The sequence below is a fragment of the Mytilus galloprovincialis genome, chromosome 13 (genome assembly GCF_965363235.1).
Source record: "Mytilus galloprovincialis chromosome 13, xbMytGall1.hap1.1, whole genome shotgun sequence".
NCBI classification, from domain to species: Eukaryota; Metazoa; Mollusca; class Bivalvia; order Mytilida; family Mytilidae; genus Mytilus; species Mytilus galloprovincialis.
Window position 1 is genome coordinate 4,907,766 of NC_134850.1, and position 26,569 is coordinate 4,934,334.

General features: G+C 32.2%; 1 protein-coding gene and 1 long non-coding RNA gene across 2 annotated transcripts in view; both read right to left on the reverse strand.

Moving 5' to 3' along the window:
- LOC143056900 (uncharacterized) overlaps positions 1 to 26,569 on the reverse strand; it is a 438,790-nt gene that overhangs the window by 395,371 nt on the left and 16,850 nt on the right. The gene's annotated exons all lie outside the window — the stretch shown is intronic.
- On the reverse strand, positions 23,520 to 26,482 carry LOC143056556 (uncharacterized). Its single transcript, XR_012972399.1, has 2 exons — positions 26,016 to 26,482; positions 23,520 to 24,485 (listed from the first exon to the last, which is right to left on the reverse strand). It is a non-coding gene; the product is annotated as an uncharacterized LOC143056556 (long non-coding RNA).

Consider the following 26,569-nt stretch of genomic DNA (forward strand, 5'->3'; position numbering starts at 1 on the left):
TTTTTGTTACAGGATTTCCCTGGGAATTGTAAACTTCTTTTACTTGAAAGACGAGAATAGTGTGTATAAAAAAGAAGATGTTGTATGATTGCCAATGAGACAACTATCCACAAAAGACCAAAATGACAGACATTAACAACTATAGGTCACCGTACGGCCTTCAACAATGAGCAAAGCCCATACCGCATAATCAGCTATAATAGGCCCGATAAGACAATGTAAAACAATTCAAACGAGAAAACTAACGGCCTTATTTATGTAAACAAGAGTGCACACACAGAAATGTCTCGCCTTCTTTACTAATCATTGATATTATGTTGATACTCCTAAATCTAAAGCTTTATTACGACTGTCACATAGACTTTACATGAATCATGAAAATGAGGTCAAGGTCAGTTGAACCATATGCCAGGCAGACATGTACAGCTAACAATGCTTCCATACAATAAATATAGTTGACCTATGCTTATTGTTTAAGAAAATAGACCAAAACACAAAAACTTAACACTGAGCAATGAACCTTGAAAACCAGGTCAAGGTCAAATAAAACCTGCACGACTGACATATTGATCATAAAATATTGCTATACACAAAATATAGTAGACCTATGACATATAGTATTAGATAAAAAGACCAAAACTCAAAAACTTAACTTTGACCACTGAACGATGAAAATGAGGTCAAGGTCAGATGACATCTGCCCGCTAGACATGTACACCTTACAATCATTCCATACAACAAATATAGTAAACTTATTGCATAAAGTATGAGAAAAACAGACCAAAACACAAAAACTTAACTATAACCACTGAACCATGAAAATGAGGTCAAGGTCAGATGACACCTGCCAGTTGGACATGTACACCGTACAGTCTTTCCATACACCGAATATACTAGACCTATTGCTTATAGTATCTGAGATATGGACTTGACCACTAAAACTTAACCTTGTTGACTGATCCATGAAATGAGGTTGAGGTCAAGTGAAAACTGTCTGACGGGCATGAGGACCTTGCAAGGTACGCACATACTAAATATAGTTATCCTATTACTTACAGTAAGAGAAAATTTAACATTGCAAAAAATCTGAACTTTTTTTTCAAGTGGTCACTGAACCATAAAAATGAGGTCAAGGACAATGGACATGTGACTGACGGAAACTTCGTAACATGAGGCATCTATATACAAAAAATGAAGCATCCAGGTCTTCCACCTTCTAAAATATATAGCTTTTAAGAAGTGAGCTAACACCGCCACCGCCGCCGCCGGATCACTATCCCTATGTCGAGCTTTCTGCAACAAAAGTTGCAGGCTCGACAAAAAATGAACGAAAAACAAATATGTAACACATAAACAAACGACAACCAATGAATTACAGGCTTTTGACTTGGGACAGGCACATACATAAATAATGTGTTTTTTTTTCTAAGATTCGCACTAAAATTAAACTCTTGTGTAGAACCTCGCAGGGAATATCTCGGAAAATAGCAAAAACTGAAATGAAAAAATGAAATTTTAATTACTAGTACTGTAATTTATACGTTCACGTGAAAATACATAAAATCCCAACGTTATGCTTTACATTAAATGAAACAAATTCAAAGTTAAGTCCGTTAATAATTAACTCGGCAACATATTAATTCATTGAAAATTAAAAGTTACAATTTGAGAATGTAACGGCACCAGAATCATTCAAACGGCATGTATTTGTGATATCACCCAAGCATTGTTTCTTGTTCAAACTCCTTTCAAACGGTTCGGCCACAGCAGTTTTGGTTAGAACGGATTCCTGGAAACTCATTCATATCACGATCGGACGGAGGGTTCAAGACATCCGATACTCGCTTTTGAATGTTACTGTTAGCGGTCTTGTATGTTCGAACGCCTTTCGTAGAGCGGTGTCCAGTCCTTTCGATAATCTGTTGCTCATCTATTCCTGCTTGATATAGCGCAGTGGCACATGTTCTTTTTCCCGAGTAGTTGGTAAAATTGCCAACCAAGCCCCCCTTTTCACACATTTCACGCATTAAACCATTCAACTTGTTCACTCCTAACGCGGACTTTCCGTAGCGATGTTTATCTTGGACATCAGAAATAAGTGGTTTGCGATAAAATACGCCAGATCCAATTGCCTTCAAGTATGTTTCATGGAAGTCAACTATGCATCTTGGTCCTGCAAAAGAAGAATTATGAACTTTAAAATGTATTTTCCTCCGCTAAACTTATGTTGCATGTATAGAAACAGAAAGAAATAACAAGTGGTATTGATTAATAAGTTTAAAATTAATGTAAAAACTAGAAAACTCAACTGATTAGTTATAAAGGGTCCAACCGGCAAAATTTTAAATATTTTATGGGAAACAGCTGAAGATTCAGAAAATGATATAGGCCAGTCATCAACCCCGTCCTGTCTTGCTCGAGGGGTTCTTGAGATGAAGCGCCCACAATAACTTAATTTTGAGGGACGGACAGACAAAGTGAAAATAAAAGACAACCACGTGCTTTTAATATGGGAGTCTTCAGATTTCTACAAGTTTATACGATTTAGCCTGAAACAAATTGTCACGGCTTTGTCATTCTTTTTGTTTCAAAAATACACAAAACGTGATATGCTAATTGACGTTTTAAAAAAATGTTTTTTTTAAGTAATTTAAATACGTATACACTTACCTCTTGCATTGTGTTTGATATCTTTGTTATCCAGCCGTGAATCACCTAAACCACCTTTGAACGTCTTGTTGTTTCGACCAATGAATCTTATAAATCTTCCAGTAGCATCTTGTCCAGTTTCGAACTAAGAATGGTCCAGATTTCTGTGCTCGTATAGATAAATATTACCTGTGTAAAATCTAATTGCTAAAAAAAGAGACGACAAATCCGATACTCTACGGGATTGAAGGACATTTACTAGGTTTGGATTGTTCTAACCAATCAATAAATTTTGATTATTCACGTCTCGTAATATCTTCCAATCAGGTAGCAAGAAAAATTCACGCCCTAAGTGTCCATCGTTCAATTCCTAGGAGTCGATAATAAAACTAGCCATTTGCCAAATAAGCCTTGCGTCATTAATTTTCTGTGTACACAAATAAACAGTAAAATATTTCTATATCAAAAAAGTATTGGTTATTTATATTTTGCAAAAAAATGCTCCTGTTTCTTTTATTAAAACTTATCAAAGTAGTGTTGAGTGGAAACCGTTTTTCAAAGAGTCCTATTCATCCAATTTTATTTTGGTAATTGTTGGCTAATTTTGTTTAGCCTTTTTCTAATTATTATTCATTACTTCAATTAATAAATAAGTATACATGTCTTAATATTATAATAAACTATATAACATCTAAACCAGCAGTCATTCTTCACAGAGGTAATTTGAGTCACAGAGACTACGTGACAAAGAAACGGCGGGAATCGAAATCGGAATTTTTGATGTGAGAATTTTGAGTTTTGAATTATGAATTTTGAATGATCCTTCTCGGCTTTCGTAAAAATGTACAGTCATCTACTCTGTTTACCTATTTACCACTGTGATATAAAATGTACAGTCATCTACTCTGTTTACCTATTTAACATTGAAACATTATCACATTCTATAGCTGATGTTTATTATTAGAAAAATATATTTCACGGCACCTTCCCCTCCCCCTTTTTTCTAAAAAGAGAATGTCAATACACAAAACAATGTAAAAGGTAAAAGAACAAAAATCTCTATACGCAATACGAGACAAAACAAGCCAAATCTTTCAGAGGTTAGAATACGATGTAAAAGATTTGAAAGCCATATATAGTACACAATTTGTAAAATTTCCTCAGAGAAGGTTTTGGCAAAACTCTGGTTAGTTAGTTTGTGTACGTATTATATACGTTTGCAACTAGTCTCATATTTCTAGTAAGTTAAGAGGGGGTGGCGAAACAAATCTTTCGTCTAATCCCGTTACATTTTGTGAGTATCCCATGTCAGGAACGTTGTCGTACACATGTATATTATATCGACGTAATGTGCCTCCTCCATTATTCAGAGAATTAACTTAAAGTGTTAACAGTAGATCTTTGATTGCTTCTGTGGTATTTATTTTTGTCTTTCATGGAATCGAGACAATTAAGAGTGAGACATATGTTTGGTCACCAGTCTATTTATCCGCGAAGACTATATGTATCACGAATTTGTTTTGTTATTCCTGTCCTTGGGCTGCTGTTCCAGTGACGTACATGTATGTCCAACATCTAATTATCCTTCTATTGTCACAAAATGGAAGTTCCTACACAATATAAGTTTCAAATGGAAAAACTATTCTGGAATATTATTTCCACTGGAATAAATATTACTGTATATGTTCATAACGGAATAAATGGTATAGAAAATTTGTTCCAACGGGAATAGATATTATGACATTGTTTATAACAAAGTTTCCAGTGGAACTTCTGTTAGGCGGAACAAATATACGTTGACACTTAATTTTCCGTGTACACTACTAGCTGAAAAAAAAATATATATATAAATCTGATAGCACTTACATGACATAATTTTTATGACACCTGTCTCCGTATTGGTGACGAATAAACACGTCTACCTCTAGATGTCTTTCTGTTATTTTTGTAGCTAGATTTCTGTTTCATTGACATTGTTATTTTTGTAGTTGGATTGCTGTCTCATTGACATGTACCTCATATCTCATTTATTAAAGCAGCACTTAATTTTCCTAGTGCACAAGCTGGCTGAAAAAAGTATTATAAATATCCTGTTACAAAACTTTGAATTTTCTTATCCCAGGAATATATTACCTTACCCGTATTTTGCACAACATTTTGGAATTTTTGGTCCTCAATGCTCTTAACTTTGTACTTGTTTGGCTTCGTAACTATTTTGATCTGAGCGTCACTGATGAGTCTTATGTAGACGAAACGCGCGTCTGGCGTACTAAATTATAATCCTGGTACCTCATATAAATCTGATAGCATTTCTGATAGCAGTACCAGTTTTGCTTTGAATCAAACATAACGGATTGATATTGTTTCTCCTTAATTTTCAGTGGCAAATACTTCTTAGATATTAAACATAATGTTTCAGAAAATCTAAGGGAAACGATATGACATATGTGACTACTTTGACATTTTGCTGTGGTGTTTTCTGAGTGATGAAAGAACCAATTATCCGGAAACGCAAACACGCACTTGCTTCATAGGTGTTTTGGGGTGTCAAGCGAACAACAAAAGAATTAACGCGCACATAATGTTGTGAAAATAACGCAGACGTCCTTATAAGTTCTACGTAAGTCTTACTAATTATCTTGAGACAAATAAACATGAGTGCAAACTAAAAGAACAAGAAAAGAAAAAAAAAAACACAAACCTCTTTTTGTGATTATATTTTTTAAACCCCATGGACAGTAACACAATACTAGTACAAAGTACAAAGCCACGTAATATGTAACAGAGGAACACAATAAGGCATATATAGACAAAGCATATTGACGTTACGCACGGTATTGGTGCCACTCAGCGTTACACGACGTTCCTAATAAAACGACGATTTTGACGTTGTTCAACAGAAAGTTTCAAACGTTGACCCTTATATTCTACTCATGTGAAAATGCCGCTTAAAGTAAAGAGATGTTCGAAGTTGCTTCTTTATATGGTTTTATTTTTTCAAGCCGGTGCAAACGCAAAAATCCATTGAATTAAAACAAAATTTTAGATACATGAACATTTTTTAATTTTTGCGAAGAATTGCCTGCAACAATAGCACAAAATGACAATTTGATGTCTTGTAAAATGATTTAAATATATAAAAAGAAGATGTGGTATGATTGCCAATGAGACAACTCTCCATAAGAGATCACACTGACACAACAATTAACAACTATAGGTCACTTTACGGCCTTCAACAATCAGTTTCTTCTATTTCTTAAAATTAAGCAAATGAATGTTCTTTCTGCCAGGAGACGTCTCCTATCTTTGCTAGTGAAATAATAGATATTTCGTTTCTTGTTTCTGTCTCTTTTCCCCAATTACACGTTTATTCTGTTTGTTGTAATTTGGTAATTTCGCTCCCTCAATTAACGTTAATATTCAAATGCTTCTTGATTTGTCTTTGATTATGTGAAAGATGAAGGTAGTATATCACAAGCTATTTTTCTTTTCATAATCTTATTTTATCATTACTTTAATCCTAGGCCTATTATACTAACTTTAATATAAAAGTCCCAGAATTTGGTTTTATTTAAAAAGAAAATTAAACAGTGACTTATAATTACATTTTAATTCATATTATTTATTTTAACGTATAATCCACAATCTTAACATCAATCCCGATTTTATGGAAAATGTTAAATATAACATTATTTCAAAAATCTCTAACTAAAAAAACTTTATAAAATGTGCATCATGTTTAAAAAGAAATACGTGCTGTTATTTTGTCCATCGGGACATCTTTTTGGACACGGGGAAAATGACGATGTTTTTAAAATTAGACCGCAGTTACATAATGATGACTTCAGATAGCTTCTTCGGGACATGTATAATTTTTCTAATATTATTAAAATCCATTTTCGTCCGTTATATCTTATGAAAGTGAAGAAAGAAAAAAAAAGGAGTAGGTCCGGTAAGGATCGATTTTGGCCTCAAATTTCAAGTTCATCTTACAAAAGATTTTGACCACTTTTTAAACACTTAAGTGTCTATTTCATTTGAATCAAACAATTTATGTGAAAGATTTTAACTGATATAGTCATTAAAAACAACCAGATTCAAGCTCAAATATAAAAAAATTACCAAATATGCCGAAAAATGTCACTTTTCAGATGATTTTTGTCAAAAATGAAAGTGGCCGCATCCGTGTTCATCCTCAACCTTTGTATATGTTATGTATTATCATAAAATACAACTTACATTTCAATATCAAGGATGAACACGAATGCAACCACTTTCGTTTCACACGAAAACTGTCTAAAACTTAACTAAAATGCTAGAATTGTGATGATTTCAGTAATTTAGCATGACTTAATGGTGCTAGTACCCGATATATGTGCATTGTATTGTCAAAAACAGCCCATATTTATGTAGCAGAAGCATTCTACTGTCCAATAAATAACTAAAAGTTTACATTTTAACAATTTTGTAAAACTGCTATATTTTGGGGCCAAAAAGGGGTCTTACTGGATCTACTCCTTTACGGGTTGGGCAGCTAATTGGGACATTTTTTTCTCTTTTTTATTTAAACTCTTTTGACGATCTACCTTCTCTTACAGCTTAAAACGTCTGTTACTTCATTTAAAGTTAAATGTATACGAAACAATTGTAAAAATTTTAACCATTCTACTTACTAATGAATCCGCACTGGGATTTTAAAGACTCACATAAAACAAAATTGTAACAGCGGGACACCCTTGAAATGACGTTATAGGCATCGAAATGAGCAAAGTTTTTCATTAAAAAATAGACAAAGCACAAAATCATCTATGTTATTGATTTCTGTGGTTTATTTCCTTTCAAATGATACGCATAACATGGATATTTATTGTATAGGATAAGAGCTTGAATTTGAATAACCCGCCTTCTAACCCATATTTCCAAAGTGACACCAATATCGTGCGCAACGTTATTAGCAATAATAAAAGACAAAAATACAAAATGTATAATAGAACAATAACACAATGACAGGATGTTTAAGTACAGAGCCACGCCATTTTTTACTAACAAATAGGGAATAATGAGGTGCTACAATATAAACCATGATAAAGTATAGAAAATAATGAACAAACAGTATAACGAATAAAAAAAATGAAGAACCCCATCCACACCCTCATACCACACAAATGAAAGAAAAAGAAGTATCAGTCCATAAGACAAGCAACCCGACGACACCAAAAAATTGAGAATTTGCTCTGATTTTAATTTGCAAACTACACATCCGACAAATAAATAAGGAGACACATATGACTTAAATTTAAAAAAAGTTTTCAAGGATATGATGAAGTCTATCTTGAGTCATGGTTTTCTCTGAAACAGAAAGTGGATGTAAATCAAAGAACATTATGTCTTTGTTACATTTCTCTAAATTTATTATAAAATTGATTTGTTGTCATAGATGAAATTAAAGCGTTTATCGCCCAATATACAGCAACCAAACGACATAATACGATGTGTAATTTATTTCGAATTTGTTTACAACCATTACATCAGTATATGTTTCGAATAAAAATTATTGAGGACATACATATGACTTATATTAAAATTTCCTATTAAACTAGTGATATATGGTTTAAAAGATATCATGAAATATATTTTTTAAAATAATTTTTTTTAGTCTTCAACTATCAATTGGTGTTAATCAATAAAGCAATTGTAATATTTCTTTAAATTTCCATATCAAGTTACCCTTTTGTCACACATGAAATAAAAGTGTTAATTTTCCCCAAAACATGTACATAACAAATGTGTATATCATGTATATAATTAATTATGTTTTTCTGTACATAAAATGAAATTCATTTAAGTTAGATTGATAGTAAAGAAAACAAAATTTAATACAAAATATTTCGAATGACTAAATGCACAAATAGATCCGAGTTTGAATCAACTCATTGTCTGAAAGAATTATTTATGTTTATTTATGTTAATTTCTTTAACACGTCAAAAAGAAATGCATTTCCGTCTCTTTCATTACAAACAAGCAGAATATTTTCAGTTTTGTCAAAATAAATTCCAAACGGCTCATTCAATCCATTTGATTCAGTAAGAAGTTCTTTATAATGTTCATCATCAGATACAACTATTACAGTGTTTGTACTCGAATTAGTCACATACACATTCCCCTCATCATCTGTTGTCACACCTTGTAAATATTGAATTTCATCATTTTTATAAACATTCCACATTGACTTTCAATCTAACGAGCAGCAGTATATTGATGTATTGTCAGAATTATAATACAACTGTACAGATCATGACAAGCAAATAAGTTAAACTAATAGTAAAGAAAAAAAATATACAAAATGTAATTAAGATTGATAGTATAGAAAACAAAAATTAATAGAAATCATTTTGATTGACAAAATGCACGAATAGATCCAAGTCCAAATAAACTCATTGTCTGATAGAATTATTCATGTTTATTTTTGTTCTTTTTCACGTCAAAAAGAAAAGCTTTTCCGTTTATTTCATTACAAACAAGAAGAGTATTTTCTTTTTTGTCAAAATAAATTCCACACGGCTTATTCAATCCATCAGATTTAGTTAGAAGTTCTCTATGATGTTTACCATCATCATATACAACTAATACAGTGTTGGTCATCCAATCAGTCACATAGACATTCCCTTCATTATCTGTTGTAACACCTGGTAAATCTTGAAATTCATCCATTTTAAACTGCCAAATCACTTTTCCATCTAACGAGCAGCAGTATATTGATGTATAGTTTTTACAGACCAACCTGTCTCTGTCTACTGTAATGTTGTGGATATTGCCAGAAGGTAAAGGTATAGTATGTATTACTTTACCTGTCAGGTCCATCACATGTATTATACTCAGATTAATAACAACGTACAGGTTATTATCATTATATGATATTCCGTAGCAGTAACGACTGGTTTTGATTGTACTGGTGATAGAATGTGTAGATATATTTATTATCAGTATGGTACTGTTAACACCACAGGAGACTGCTACAGTGTTACTATCTATCTCTGTTATATAATATGGTTTATAGGACAGAGGCATGTGATGTATATCAGTACCGTCTGAATTACAAATAATAAGTCGATCATTAATATAGTCTGTAAACACTAATGTATTGCCTATTTTTATACAACTATTAATGATCTGACTTTCATTCTTTGACATCTTTATATTTATCTGTTTACGTAAAGTGACAGAAACAGGAAGGTTGGTTTTGACAGATGCTTGATCATGGGTGAATGTTTCTTCTTTGCTTGTATCATTTTCTAAAAAAAAATAATAATGAAGTATTGAATTGATTATAAAAACAAGCGATTGCTTAATCTATAATTAAGTTTATCGCTAAAAGGAATTGAATGTTGTAAAATTTCTTGTTTTGCACACTTTATACTGAACGTAATATTGATTTGTTCAAGACCTCAAATTTTCTCTCAGATGTAAACAATTTAATTAAGTGTTATTTTCACTATTGACACATGAAGCTTAGCATAATTCAATGACATCATATGTATATAGTAAAAGGAAAATTGAAAAAGTTTATAAATGACGGAGATAGAAAAACATATATGTGTAGAGCATACATGTACTCTTGTACTGGACACACCAATGCAGTGGAATAATATATGTTTGGATTTATTTGGCCTTCCAATTTTAAATCATGAGCCAAAAAAAATGTCAATATGATTCCTTTGTCCTAAACCTTAACCACGGACAGAAAAATGGACAGAAAAGGGTGAACTTTTCTTTACGAGTGTTTGTTGATTGTTTAACGTCCAGTGACAAATAATTCGTGAATGTTCAGAACGAGAAAACAAATTAACAATACATACTACATTGGTAGGTAGGTTATTTAAGGGAGGCCGTGCAGGATTAAGGTCAGTGAAATATAGACTGCCACTGACAAACGAGGGTTAATTGGATAGGGACAGAGATACCTGGTAACATGTCATATACGAACCCTTCGCAGAGCAGAGAGCATTGCACTTTTAACATGAGTCTTAGATGTAATGTCCCCATTCTGACCGGACGTGGCTGTGTTATTGTACATCCCACACATTTAAACGAACGCTCTGCTTCGTCAAGGGTTTTACTGCCAATCGGAAGACATCTGATGTGACAAAAAATATATTCCCTAGACACCCTTGGGGGGGGGGGGGGGCTCTTTCTTTACGAAGGTATACTCATACTTACTGCTGGAACGTGCAATTTACCAGATTGTAAACATAATGATATAAAAAGATGGGGTATAAGTGCCAATGACACAACTCTCCATTCAAGTCAAACTTTGGAAAAGTAAACCATTATCGGTCAAAGAACGACCTTCAACACAGAGCCTTGACTCACGCCGAAGAGCGAGTTTTAACGGGCCAAAACAATGAATAATTTAAACCATTCTGACAGGACAACCTACAGTCTAATATTTATATGAAAAAAAAACGACAAACGGGAAACACTTAGGAACTACATAAAAAAAAACGACAACCACTGTACATGTACATGTAAACAGGCCATTAATGTTCCTTTTTCGATTAGATATCTATATATATGCTGTTTTCTCTAATAATCAAATTAAGATGTAAATAAATGGAGAATACACTAGTAGCACGATTTCAGTCTGAAACGGTCATTTTGGTCTGATCACATCTTGATTGACTGGATTTACCGCTAGAAAAAATCGTCAAGATATTTCAGATAGTTAAGTCGCCGTTCAGATCGATAGCCTCATCAGGTAAATCAGTTCGTTAAGGCGTGTCAAGACGGAAAAGACTGAATCATCTAGCGGGTTGTTTAGACCCGTTAAGACCGTGTCAGACCAAAACAGACCATGGATACAAAAGAACGTTCAAAATTTTCAGACCCTGTTTTGATCCGTTCAGTATACCGGTTTGATACCACGAGTTGCGCCCCTTCTACTCGATAATGCATTTTAGATTAATACATGTATATATGTATTTTATTATTAGAATTTGAAGTATATTTTGATCAATTAAAAAAAAAGATTAAATCTTGTGTTAATTCTTTATTTCTTTTCTTGTTTTGTTAAAAACTAATAAATTATTCTTCTATATACATATGTTGTTTATTTTTTAATAAATGTTAGTTTATATAAATATATATTGATAGTTAAATGCAAGGACGTACGTTAATTGTATACACACCAGAATGTATGCCATAAATTTAACCTTGAAATGTTGTGAACACCGGTAAAAATGTTTTTTTGTATTTGAAGATTAGTAACGGAAAATCCTAAACGTAACCTAAAAAAGTTAAGGAGATGTGGTATGATTGCCAATGAGACAATCCACAGAAATGCAGCGGAGGCAAATTAACACAGTCATGCATATTTTTGTTTTATGCATGACAGTTTCTTTAATTCGTTTTCTGTTGATATATGTCCTAGTTTACCGTTGAAGCTGTTGCTTTTTTGGTATGTTTATTTTTTTTTCGTGCGAGTTACTCTATTAAAGTTGGAAAAAAATATTCCCGACATTCGGAAATTCGAAAAAAGACTTCCCGGATCCCGAAACCTGATCATATACTGCATTCAGTCTCTGTCGGGACGGTGTTAAAATATCACCGTATAAAAATTTTCATTCAAACAATATATCCTTATAATATTTATTTTCTTATCCATATAATATGTATATAGTACTTTGTATATATATGGCGTTGATTTGAAATAAAATCTGTTTTAGTTAAAACGGTCGAGTTCAATGGCACGTGCTAGTAATCAACCGGGTCAACAGGTAACAAAATCAATGATCCATAACGTAAGAAAGTACATGCCTATTATATTTTACAATTACTCTCATCATCATTCTTGATAAAAAGGTCTAAACTTTAATAAAGAATGAATGAACACGTATTAGTGATGTCTGACCTTCAGTTTTTAATATAAATTAATGCTTATGTTTTTTTTTATATTGAGCAAAGTAACGAATGTGAATCTATTAAACGTTAAAGGTTCTTACAATATCATATACCAAAAGACCATGCAAAATATTTGAGCGCCGCATGTAAAACCATTAAAAAAACATGTACTGTTAGGAAGTTTGTTTAGTATTCAAAAGAAACGTTTCGCTTCTCTATATAGTTTAGAGAGTATTCCTTTAAATTGTGTCAGTTATATAAAGTAGTGTGTATTTGTATTCTATTTATTCATCTAAATGTATCATTATAATATACATTTTGTATTTCACAACTATATATACTATAAGTTGTAGTGTGATTGATTGTTGTTTAAAGTCCAGTGGCAAATACTTCATGCATGTTCAGGACCAGCTGTAAGTTTATGACATGTATGGAACTCACCGGTGTAGTTTTCACGTGTTATAATAGATAAAAGAATAATTAATTTTTAAGATATCGAAACATGAAGGAGGCAAGGCGCATGGATTACCCGCACTTATCAGTTCTTTTCTCTTTTTTGTCTTAAAAAAAAAAAAAAAACGATTTTTTTTTATATGTTTATATAATTTACGATAACTGTGGTGTATACGTGCTGTCAGACGAAAGATACATATGTGCCCTCTAATTATCTTTTTTTACTATGGATTGTTTGCTTTCGTATTGACGTTTAACACACAACTTTAATTACTGACTGGATGTATGTAGAAATTCAAACGTACTGGAGAATGAAGGATGCAAATCCAAGCTTTGAATTAAAATGGTCATTAAATTTGCCACACAAATAAAAGAACAAGTGTAAGTGTTGGAATGACATATACAATATATCAACATGTGCATTGTCGGAGAATTTAATTTTGATTTTACTTTGGTAACTGGACAAAATTGAAGAGAGGCAGCCCAATCTTTTCTCCTTCTTGTTACGAGTACAAATAGATTTTATTTGCTTTATAGACATCGAATAGAATTCAGGGCATAACATTACGGAATATGATCTTCAAAATATATAATTTAATACCAATAACATGTAACAAATACATTGTTTCTATATATATATATATAAAAGTAATTTTTGATCATCAGTGCAAGCAGTAGCGTTTGTTTGATTTTAAAACACGAATCGATCTATACTATTTAAAATTACAATACGCAAGCTGAAACCGTACCAAGTGATTATTATTTTTGCACACGACATCTAGGCTGTCGTCCCACCTCTAACCGTAGACGGTTCTCTTGGTGGGGATATTGTGCATTCAACCGTGGATATGATAAAATATATCTGTAATAAACAAAATTGTAATGTTTTGATTGTGTAATGTCTTAATTTTTAAGGTTACGCGGGTTCGGTATTAAGCGGGACAATTGGTATGAACACATTTCGATATACGTGTAAATTATATTAAAAGAAGCTTTCAAACGCAGTTATTTTCGAGGATATTTAAAGATACAAATAAAAAAATCCTTTTTATGTATTTGAATTAGGCTTTTAATTTCCATTCCTAATTATATATCATTGTAGAAAAAATTTATTTTATACATTTAAAGTACATGTAATTCTTTATGCTAGCTAGTCCATGAATAAAATTGCATAAATCACAAAAACACATTCGGGAATAGCAAGAAAGTTTACTAAAAAAGTAGTGGGAACTTTACTGTTTTTTTTATCATATATATTTCTGATAGTTTTCCCGACCTATTCACCTATTTTCAAACTTGAAAAGGGACCTCTTTCAGCGGCACGAGCCTGGAACATGTACACATGACAGTTGTAAGTAACAGCTATATAAATATACAAGAGAAGATGTGGTATGATTGCGATTGAGACAACTGTCCACAAGAGACCAAAATTACACAGACATTAACAACTATATGTCACCGTACGGCCGTCAACAATGAGCAAAGCACATATCGCATAGTCAGCTATAAAATGCATTTCAAAGATACTATAATTAGAATAAAAGGTTAACGTACTTACAAAATATGTCATCTTAAAGAATATAATATGTTCAAATTCGCAGTCCAAGTCAACCTAAAATCGGTTACACACATTTTTAATGTTATAAATCCATTCCAACAATATCATTTTAAACACACACTAGCTTGCCTTTTCATTAATTTGAATAATACAAATTCAGCTAAATTTTGTTTATTCCCATCAACAGAGAAATCTCACACTCATCCCAGACGTTAATAATACTCATGCACTTCAAACGCTTTAACATAGTACGGTTACATTAGGGTTAAAAAAAAATGTGAACTTGTTTTTAATTGAATTCAAAGATAGATTAAACGGTAGCTTTAGGCAGCAACCATTTGATTTTCTGGGGGTGGAAAGGGGGGGGGGCTATGTTTTTTTTTTGGAAAAAAAAGTTTGTTTCGAGTTTTGGAAAAAAAATAATTTGTTTTTGACTCTGAGAAAAAAAATGTTTGTTTTACCCTCAGCTGACACTATATGTAATGCTAATATTGAAAGAAAAAAAATTTGTCGCCAAAAAAATGTTTGGAATAAAAATCCCCCCCCCCAAGAAAATCAAATGGTTGCTGCCTTAATAGTGAAATGAACTATTTTTTTGAAGACTCGCCTAAATGTATGTTGCATAGATGTATTAGATCATGCTGTAAATTATATTTATAAAACCATTTATTTGTAAATACCGCATAAATCAGTCTGTTCACTGTTTGAATATAGAAACTTGCTTTCGAATACCATGACTTATAATAGTGTGGTTTTGGTCTTTCACGCTGTCAGACCTTTTGTGTAGACACCTGTTTCTTGTTGAAGACTAAACATGCGCTCTTGATTCATTTATGATTTTTTGTCGTTTGGTTGCTGTCAAATTGAAACATATCCCACATCTATAGTATGTGTTCCGTTTGATTAAAAAAGGTAATTATAAAGAGATAGATTATTTAAATTCCAACGATCACAAATCTAATCTAAATCCGATTTCAATTATTTCGTAAAATACGTTTTTTGACAGACATTACCTTTATCTGATTATCATAATATTCCCAGTTTAAGGAAAAGAAAAGACATTTTTTCTATATATTTTTTTACAAAGTTGCTAATGGTTTAATTATGTCGTAATTTGCTAGGTCAGTGTCGGATTCCGGGCGACATAGCGTACACTTTCCTTTTAATTTTTAGAGTTATTAATATCGTAATTTTTGTATCCTTGCTATCATTGCTAAATCTTCTACTGTATATCACAGCTAGTGAATAAGTCTAAATGTCCGTACAGTGTATAGTAAGATCTTTTTTCCACACATGGACATTTCATTAGTATAGAAAGTTCGCTATAGTGTTCCATCATGGTCTTAGTGCAGTTTCGAGAGCTTATAGTGCACCGAGGCGGCCTAGGTTATTTTTAGACGCACCGTAAAGTCCTAGTCACACCATTGCAACAACGTCTTGTTTTGATAAATTTGTTAAAATGCTGGGACCATGCGCGTATGATACTAATAGTATAATATTTCCCTTTTAAATAGTAATTGTTATGAATGATAATATTTTACATGTATGCTGTCTAATTTTTTAAATAGTTATTTGGTTAATATGGTGTCTCGTAAGTCATTTTTGGACAGGATATTTTTGTTTTATAGTGTATGTATATTCTGCACGAATAATTTTTATCGCTATCATTATCATTATAAAAAACTAGACCATGTGAACCGTATGAGATCGCACACAAGACAGCTGATTGGATAAATGGGATGAATTGTTACGCCTACATAAAACTGATATCCAATCGAATGCCAGCAGACACCTGTCAGTAAAAACAAATTGTAAGCGTGGATGGTTAGAGATTTATTTGTGTATTCGATATTTGAAAAATAAGTTAGATAGTCACTATTCGTTTTCCCTTTTTTCAGCCGGATTTCAATAACTATTTTTACACTTTCTTAATTAACAGAAAGGTATTTAAATAGAAGCGCACCACATGTAACAGAGATTTACAAGCATTTAATATAGCGACTTGTGTTTTCCGGAACGTCCTATTTTCAATTATTCACAGACTTTTGCAATAATATTAAACCTTTATTTTTTACCTTCAAAAACTGCTCAAACTTTTATTCTCAGACTAGACAGCATGAAAGACATAAACACCTTTATAAGTCAGTGTACACACGGTGTTTTCCAAACTTGGTAATTTCTTCGCCCAGGGATATGAATTTGACATTAAAAGTCCCTCAAAGCTTTACAATACCCGGTCGTGTCATTTCCGTATATTGTAGATGGAACGAGTGATATACATACACCAGACATACATGTTCCCTTACAGGTAAATTTTACCTTTTTGGAGGACTCCTAAGTGGGGATGCGTTGCATGTGTGCTAATCTAAAAAAAAATCCAATCTTTTATTTTTCTAAACTGCGTTACATGCGAATGCGAAATAATTAGTGTTGTTTGTTCAGTCCAATTTATTTATAAATATTAATTTATTCTTTTGAATAAAAACAACTACGCATGTAAACTTCAATGAATACAATAGTATTTAATACTAGTAGCCTAAATGTAAAACAATGCAGCAAGATTTGAGGTTGAAGCGGCTCGATCAAAACGTGAATAGATGAGAAATTGTCATCATTCTTCTAATTAATTACAAAGTATTTTGTGAGAACAAATACTTATATTTTAGTGATGGTGATTCATTGTTGTTTGCCTCAGTCACCTCCAGTGGCAAATATTTCATTCGTGTTCATAACGAGAACACAAGTTTTAAAGGGAAACTTCGCCAAAAAATCAAAAATTGATATTATGTCCATTCTGTATAAAAATGATCAAATTTATAGATATTAAAGTTTTATTCCGCTAAATAAGAGATCACCATCAATTTTAAATTTTGTGTATCAGTTCTTTGCTCTCCGCCATCTTGTCACCTTCTCCGATGAAAAATCCCGATATGTCTATAAACCACAAAGGAACAAAACTACAGTAAACGATGTAGTCGTAATTGCGTGTCGATATCTTGTCAATCGTACGGTTGTTTTATCTGACTGACTAACTTGATACGGAAAATGGTCTTATATTTTTAAATAACCATATAGTCTGTTATTTTTAAACTGATAATATTGTAATTAGTTAAAAAGTCAAAGTTCAAATCATAAATAAGTGTTCCGTGGAAATTGTTTTCGAAAATCTAATTCGTTCATAATTCTTTCAAGTAATAAACTTTATTTAAATAAATTCGGATCTTCCCTCATCTGATCACCAGCATGGCTAAAGGTATTACTCCCACAGGTATTGGAAGGGGTGTAAGGTGACACGTCCAGGTATTCAATCGATTTCCTGTCCGGCGGGCTTGCAAGTTCATGCATCGTTTCACTTCTGTAGGTATTGATCAGTGTACACGACCGTTACTTATAACTTTCCATTTTGAATTATCAGGTGCATGTATAATATACATATTTGTCTTGCGTGTCCGAAAGTGATATAATATACTAGTCATTACTGAATTCATACGCTTGTTTATAAATAACATTTCTGGTGTAAAGAATATTATTTATAAAAAAAAAATAATACAAAAAAAAAATTGAAGAAATACAAATCTATTTACATATTTTTCCAAGGGTTAATTTGGGAAAATGTAATATATACTCGTTGTCAATAGTTTAGGACAGATTGGAACATACCAGAATTATTGATTTAAATAAAATGTGCGTACTTGTCGACGATTCGTGTATACATACGCCTGGGTAGAAAGTTACGGAACTATAGTCAGTAGCGCAATTTAAAATATGTATACATGTATACATTGAACATAAGAAAGAAACATACATTTTGTGTAAATTGTGGTAAAAGTTTTGTAAATAGACTAGTCCACGTATGCCAACAGTATGTAATCAACGAATTCGATAGACTATTGTATACCAAAAGAAGAAGAAGAAAAAAAGAAACAATTTGATTTAAATACAGGTCAATTTATAACTTGCTTTGGTTCATCGAAGTTAAGAACATAGTAAACTCACAGATTTATATATCAATTAGATTGTTCTCGAATAAAGGACGAAATTCGTCTTCATCACAATTGTTCCAACATTCATGTAAAATATATGCAACTGGACGTACACTAATAATCCCCAAGGGATGTGAATATTTTCTAGGAAAACTATTGAGTATCAATTTCGGGATTTATTTTCTTTCTTGATATTCAATGACAGCAATTTAAAGAATAAACTGCTTGTCGGATATTTGTCCGCTTTAGGGGTATTCTTGCAAGTTGAACAGACTTATAATAACATTCAAAAATAGGGAAAGATAACATTAAATTCGTTGTCTTTTAATTTTAAACATCGTTGGTCAAATAGTTATTTAAGTATATATATACGTTGGGAGACGACGATTATTATAGTAGTCTCAGATTTTAATAAGGACGTTCCCGATTATGAATAAATTTGGTTGACGTTTTTCACACTTGAAAAGAATATCTATTCGTAGTTTTTCGATTCCATTCCAATACAAAAGTATTTTTTCTTTATTCGTACATATTATATTCCGCTTCGGTAAAGTTATCTTCAGATAGTTTCATATATTGATTAATACATGGCTTTCAAAAGTCTAAATGTAAGTGTTCTCGTACATTTTTTCGCCTAATAAAGACAAATAAAAATGATTTAGTAAAGCTATTTCTAATTTCTAAGTCCCCCTTTTTTATGAGACATAAATCAAGGACAAGACTTGTATATCATTTCATTCTGACATATGCATTAAGTTTCCCGTCTTTAACCGAAAATTGTGTATTTCTTAGTAAATTAACTTATTTGAATTCAAATAAATAATAGCACCAAATATAATTAAATAATTCCACGGCGACCAATTTTTATTTGTCACCAACTTGAATATGTATTTTTAATGTGTGTATATTAAATGCTCCCACTGATCCGAATAGACAGTCACACCTGGCAAGGTGTGCCCTAGAGGCGTGGTTAAATACCGAAGTGCAAATAACAATTTACCTTTCAACAAGCCATCTACGAGTATTGCCACAGAACCGTGAATACACACATCGTATAACCCTAGTCATAGCAGAGATAGTAAAAGGTCAATAATAGTACACCAACATATTGTCTTTACAGATTATTGTACTTTAATTTGTTCACCTTATCAGTCCGAAAATGCATTTATTAAAAATAAATTTATAACTTTTTGTGTTGTCTACAAAAATAATTCGAATATATACGTTTAACATAGATAATTTATCTCACGAATGAGTACAATTGAACGTCTGTGCGTTTTATCTTCTTATTATCGGATGGTTATTAGATAAAGCATAAGTCATCGGCGCGCTTACGATTACGTTAAAATATGATTAAAAACCAAGACTTTTAATGATTGTATTTTAAATCCCGGCATGCAAAAATCAGGAGAAAACGTCACGACCTACAGGAAGTAGTTGATATTTTTTCATTAATTATTGAATTTCTCCTTTATTACTGCACAAATAGCGATAAAACTTTGTGAATATATATATTATGTCATAATGAACATATTTAAACCATAAGTAAAAAATCGTGAATTTTCCCTTTAAATATAATAGGAAGCACTTCAAATAGTCGTTCGACAATAAGATTAAAAGTAAACTTGAAATACGGTAACCACTGAATAATGAGAGAAGATTTAATAAGGATAGAAATTTAGCCTTGCAACAGCTCGCTACAGTGGGACCACTAACATCATTGAGGAAGAGTTTTCAATTTGCAGAGAGCGATGGTCCTCTCAATCTACTCTGATGTCGGCCATCTCTATTCATACGTGTAGATACCAACATCACATAACGGTATCTAATTTAGATTAGATCATGACTTTAAAATCGCATTAGTAACGGTGATAATTCTGTTAAACTGTATTGTTTATTATGCTCGAGTTTTTGGTATGACCATGGAAGTATTATATTGACGTCAATATAATACTTCCATGGTATGACTATGCGACCTCTCTCCTGGTTGGTCTCGTGAGAATAAGTTCACCTCAACAGCGAGAGGACTTTAGTCCGAATCCCAAACGGGTCTAACAAAGAGTTTTTTTCTTTCTTTCGAACTGTTAGCTTGTGAACTTACACGTTAAAAATCCATCTCAGTGTGTCGGTCTAGTACAAAGCAGGCTTAATTTTCATATTATATTTCCATATTATAGTTTTGGCCTGAATCTACTGATTTATATCACACCTGCTATAATTTTCAACGATCGAAATAAAAAAAAATGGTACGTGAAATATTTCTATGGAACACTTGCATTTTTGTCTAAAAAAAATCACTGCTCCCGTATTATTTAGTCTTGTTGCGGTTTAGGCTTTTTATTCTGTATAGGTTTCTTTCTATAACAAAAATCTGTGTGTTGAGTTGACTCTTAATGTTTTGATTGATATGTGTCGTTGGGTTGATGTCGTATTAATGTATACCTTTAAAATTGTTTTCAAAACCAAATGATTGATTGGGTATAGAAATATTCACATCTCCCGTTCGACAGTATATCTTTGCTAAAATTGGGTGCGGACGTTTGGTTGTTCGGTTGTATAAATAAGCAGCCGCATTTGGTCGAAAAAAAAAAAGTCTATGCATGGTGTAGTGAGAGTTTCACGCTATCTATACGTGAAAAAAAATTGAATAAATCGTTGAAGGGATATACGAACTTTGATTGAAATTTCTAAAAAACGAAAAAGGTCACCTGAATCTCCAAGTAAGCCAGTCGCATGGTTGTCAACTTGAATTTAACACTTTAGAAGAAACGAAACGGCCAAAATAAGTTTAGTCTTATTATAAATTGTTGCCAACTTTTTCGTCCGTTTTTGCTTTTATGACAACTTTACCAGATATATATATATAAAGATTTGACAGTAATTGTTTCACCAAAACGAGCTCAACTACATGTCGTTGTTTTACGCTTCAACATAAATGCATATGTATGTATACAATGGAGACTGTTTTCTGTTCTACTGCCCTGGTCCTAGATTGGCTGTATACAATCTAACCCCTGACATGGACTACTTTATTAAATGTTTACAAACAAATAAATGCAAAGAGAAAGATTCGGAAAGAAATTCTAAAATTTACGCGAAAAAATAAAATACACAAAAATGGAAACAGTTTTAGACAATTATCATTTGAGAACTATATATAATTAGCATGCATCACTAAATGAAACTGATAAATTGATTGCTCCCTTAATGTCCAGTGGCAAATATATCACGCATATTCATGACGAGATGCGAAATGGATCGACCTGAAGCAAATGATTGATACATCACCAAGACAGTGAGTTCGCTGAGGTAAAACGTATGCCGTACTAGAATGCTGTATGGATTTTGCTCATTGTTAAAGGCCGTACAGTGACCTTTGAACGACTTTGACCCCCCCCCCCTTGCAGAGCTATAGAAAAACAGTACATTAAGGGGTATTACACAGACTCTTCTTAATTGTTACACGGACACTTTTTATGAATAGAATCACTCGTGCATGATCAGTGAGTTCATGGGCACTTTAATTTTCAATTAGATTTGAACTTTTTGGTTCACCGACTTATTTCCTGTCTTTTTATTGGATAAAATATTTACGTTAGCATCAATATCTATTTTCCGAAACATTTCCAGTAAAATACTATTCATATTAGTACACCAAGGGATTAGACATTTAACTTCAAGGGAGGGGGGGAGGGTATGGTATAATAAATCAAATTGTCATCACTGTTGGGTTTTTCGTCTGAATATTTTACATTAACTGTGTCAGATGCCTCATTACAGGCTGAACCTTTTATAGGGTGCTCATTATAAAGTTTTAGTTTTTGGTCATTGTTGAAGGGTGTGCAGTGACCTATTATATAGTGACTAACAAGTAAATCACTTGGTCTACATGGTTTAAATGGTTGATAGTCGTCTCACCATATCTCCTTAGGCCAAAATAAAAATTGTTTGTTTCCCCTCCCCACACCCAGGTAAAAAATAAGCCCCCTGGGATGGGAAACAGACATTCTTTTAAATGTGGACTTATTCATGATCTTTTTATTGAAATTCTGAAATAAGAAGATTTTACTAGTCTATAAGTATCACATAAACTTTACATTATCAATAATCCATTAAAATGAAGTCCAGTCAAAATAACCATGCCAGACAGATATAGGACAGATAATTTCATGAATTTCATGAATTTTTGAATTTCACAGTTCTTCCATACCCCAAATTTATGGTTAAACGTTTATAGTAACCATAGAAACAGAGAAAAAGACTAAACATAAAAACCATGAAAATGGTGTCATTGTCAGATTAAATAAGCCATTCAAAAATGTCAAACATGTACAACTTACATTTATTCCATAATTATGCCAAAAGTAGTGATCCTATACATGTACAATGTAGCTTATAGCTTATGAGAAACATTGATTACCTTCGGCTATTGTCTGCTCTGAAGTTGGGTTGTTGTCTTTTTTGGCACATTCCCCATTTCCAGTGTCAATTTTATTAGCATGATTAGGAAGTATAAACTGAGAAACAAACCTAACCATGTTAACATTGTATCAAACTGAAATAACCTTAATCACTTAAATTATCCATGAAGGTCAAGGTCAGGTCAACCCAACCTGATAGACAAGTAGATCTTTCAAGATACTCATATACAATAAAATGTATCCAATTACATATATAAAATATACAGTATAAAAGAGCATTTCATTGATTAAGTAACAGTATATTTTACATGCAGTCATTGAACCATGAAAATGGGGTCAGGTGCAATGTACATATAATGGCAAACTGAAACATCATAACATATTAATTACCTACTAGCATCTGAATACAAGACAAGAAACATCCAGCTCTTTTAGCTTTTAAAATGTAAAGCTCTATAAAATAGCTTACATCATCACCCCAAGACTGTAATACAAATTTCTTGTATACAACCAACTTTCATGACTTTTGTGTAAGGCGAGACAAAATAAAATGATACTTTGAAGTACATGTATTGTTTAATATGTTTGACTACTATTATAAAATGCCAGTTTCAGAATGAACAGTAATTTAGAAGATTATTAAAATACATGTAGATACATTCAGACTATTATAACTATACAGCAAGCTGTCATTCGACTCTAACCAACAACCATGCCAGGGCTGTAAACTAAAGCTTGTCTAGGTTGGTAAAAACTTCCATCATCATTCATATATATGACACTAACCAATAGTGATGGACCGTGACAGACCCTCATGGAAAGTAAAGGAGGTTTAACACTCCCTGGTGGTACATGTAGCCAACAATAGCAATGGCAGCATAGAAACTCTTATTATATCCAAATTCTTATTTCAAATGAATAATTATCCAAGGTGAATCAGATGATGTATGATCATGATGCTGCACGTTTAGTATTGACAATGATTGATATTCACTGAAACTAGAAATTTCCATTATTCCAATTTTCTATTCTTAATGATATAACTATCCAAGATAATCATGGAATTAAGATATGATGCACTACTAATATTCCTAGAAAACTTTAAATTCTCTTTATTTCAAATTGTTAATATTACTTATTTCAAATATATATATATATATATCAAAGGTACGCTCTGTCACCAAGTAATGTAGTACATTGTATTTCCTACATTTTTTCTATGAATTGTAAGTTTGCTATTTGTTCAATTCACAATTCTCTTTTTGTCCAATCAGATCATCCCATCAACTGTACATCATGACATAATGCTGTTAGCTCTATCAAAGTTATTTCCAAACCAATAAGTAACACAAAATTATGAATGAATCCACCATTTCACAATTTATAGCTACAGGTACAAATGAGGTACCATATGAGAGTAACTTAGTGACACTATATATTTCCTATATATACATTGATATACATGATATATGCCGCTTCATAATCTGGCTGGGAATCATGCTCAAACCAATGTGATATCTTATCTACAAAAAAAACATACATTAAGAATAAAGTATTTATTATATATAAACTTGTATAATTTATCTACAAGAAAAACTAGCAATCATAATTTGCTTGACAACAAAGTTTAATGATGTAAAGAAATGATTTTATGACTTATACAATTTAATTGATAAGTCCCTTATGAGAAGAAGAATAAAACCCTTTTTTGAGGTTCTATTTCTAAAACAAAATGTTCTCTCTTTCTACATCAATGTTTTCTTAGGTGTATACTTCATTGAACGGTTACTGTCTAATAGAGGCTATAGCATTGTATAGCACTATACTTGTTGTGATCAATTTATAATACTTTTTTATTTTAAAATAGAATTTGTTGAATATTACTACCAACGTGACATGGTGACAAAGCAAATAGTATTTATAAGATTCTTCTTCTTCTTTATAATCCATCAACATACTGATGATAACGTGTCCGGCACTTATTTACAGTAACTATGCCGCGCATGCGTGGGATCTAATTTTTATTTAGTCATGACAGTCATGACAGTGAATAATAATTAATATACAAAAGATAAAAATAAAAATTTCAACATAATTTCTTTTTCTTGTTATAACATATATTTAAGTTCTACAAAATTTAGAGCATAACAAATCATTTATAACAAAATAATGAATCATACCCGGTAAAATCTTAAATTTCTTATCACAAAAGATGAAAAGTGTTAAAAATTGTTGTTAAGGACGCAATGTCGTCTCATCATTTGGAATCAGGCATGTCAGGGCACAATATCAATATACTCTTTTTTTTGCCCCGGGCAATTTTGAGGTTATTGCATATATATAAACCCAAGCCTTGAACATGTTGAAGGTATTCATAACACATATGTGACAAATTATAATTATTGTACATCACCCACCAGTGGCTATATAAATAGGTATATCATCGTCGTAACTAGTCTGAGATTACTCTGACATCCAAACGGCTGTTTTGCCAGACAAGCTTGTCTCGGACTACATCGTAACATGTGAAGATTGGTTGGTTATTGGTTAATAAAAAAAAGTGACAAATATTTCATGCAAATTTAGGACGTGACAGTTATCAATACATTAACATACAATATATAGGATTACTCGATCAGGGGTTTAGGTCTTGTAACTGTTGTATAGGCCATCCCGCACAACCATACCATTGTGAATACCCCACATGTCAATGCATGTTAGGCAATAAACAGGGGTGGATCCCGCCATTTTTAAAAGGAGGTTTAAACCATACTAGTTTATATGTAACTTTTTAAATCATGCATTGATCTTCCAAAAAACATGAAAAAGGGGGGGGGGGGTCCAATCACAGGAACAATTTTTTAACAAGCCCAAATTCTTTCTTTGCCTTTGAACAGGCTACTACCCAAGAGTGTGGAGTATTGGAACGTCGATTCATACCTGTATGCACAAATTTAACAAATGTGAACATTTTTCCTTCAAATTCTTGGGTGATGATCCATGATCAATGATTATTCTGATAGACATGTATTAAAATATTCATTTCTACTCACCAATTGCAATTTCCAGCTCAGCTTATATTGTACTATAGTTTCCTTCTACCATGTCAACGATTTTATGTAAAATAAGTTAGCTATTAGAAGCGCTGACACTGCCGACACACATGCGACATGAATGCAACAAAAATAAAGAGGGTACGGTAACGTTAAATCGTTTACGGGCGAAGAATTATTTTCCGTTTTTAATTAAACTTGTCAGATTTGATTAATTATCGTCGAAAAATGTCCCTAATGGATAGTCATTCAAATTAAACCAGCTTTATTATGCTGTATGCATGTAATATATATGTAACCTGGTCTTTAAATGTACTTTAAGTACAGTGTCTGACGTATTTATAAACATTTTCTTGATTATTTATCCTATTTCAAATATAAATTTGAATGAATTTATAAGCCTTTTTCTGCTATAATATTCAAACTTTATTTTTTAACGAAGGCTTCTGGTATGTAGTTTTTTTTTACAAAAGGCTCTCGAATTATGGACGCATTAAAAAATAAAGATGGAAAGTCAAACGCATGAGTCTGGCAAAAATAAAGTTAACGGACAA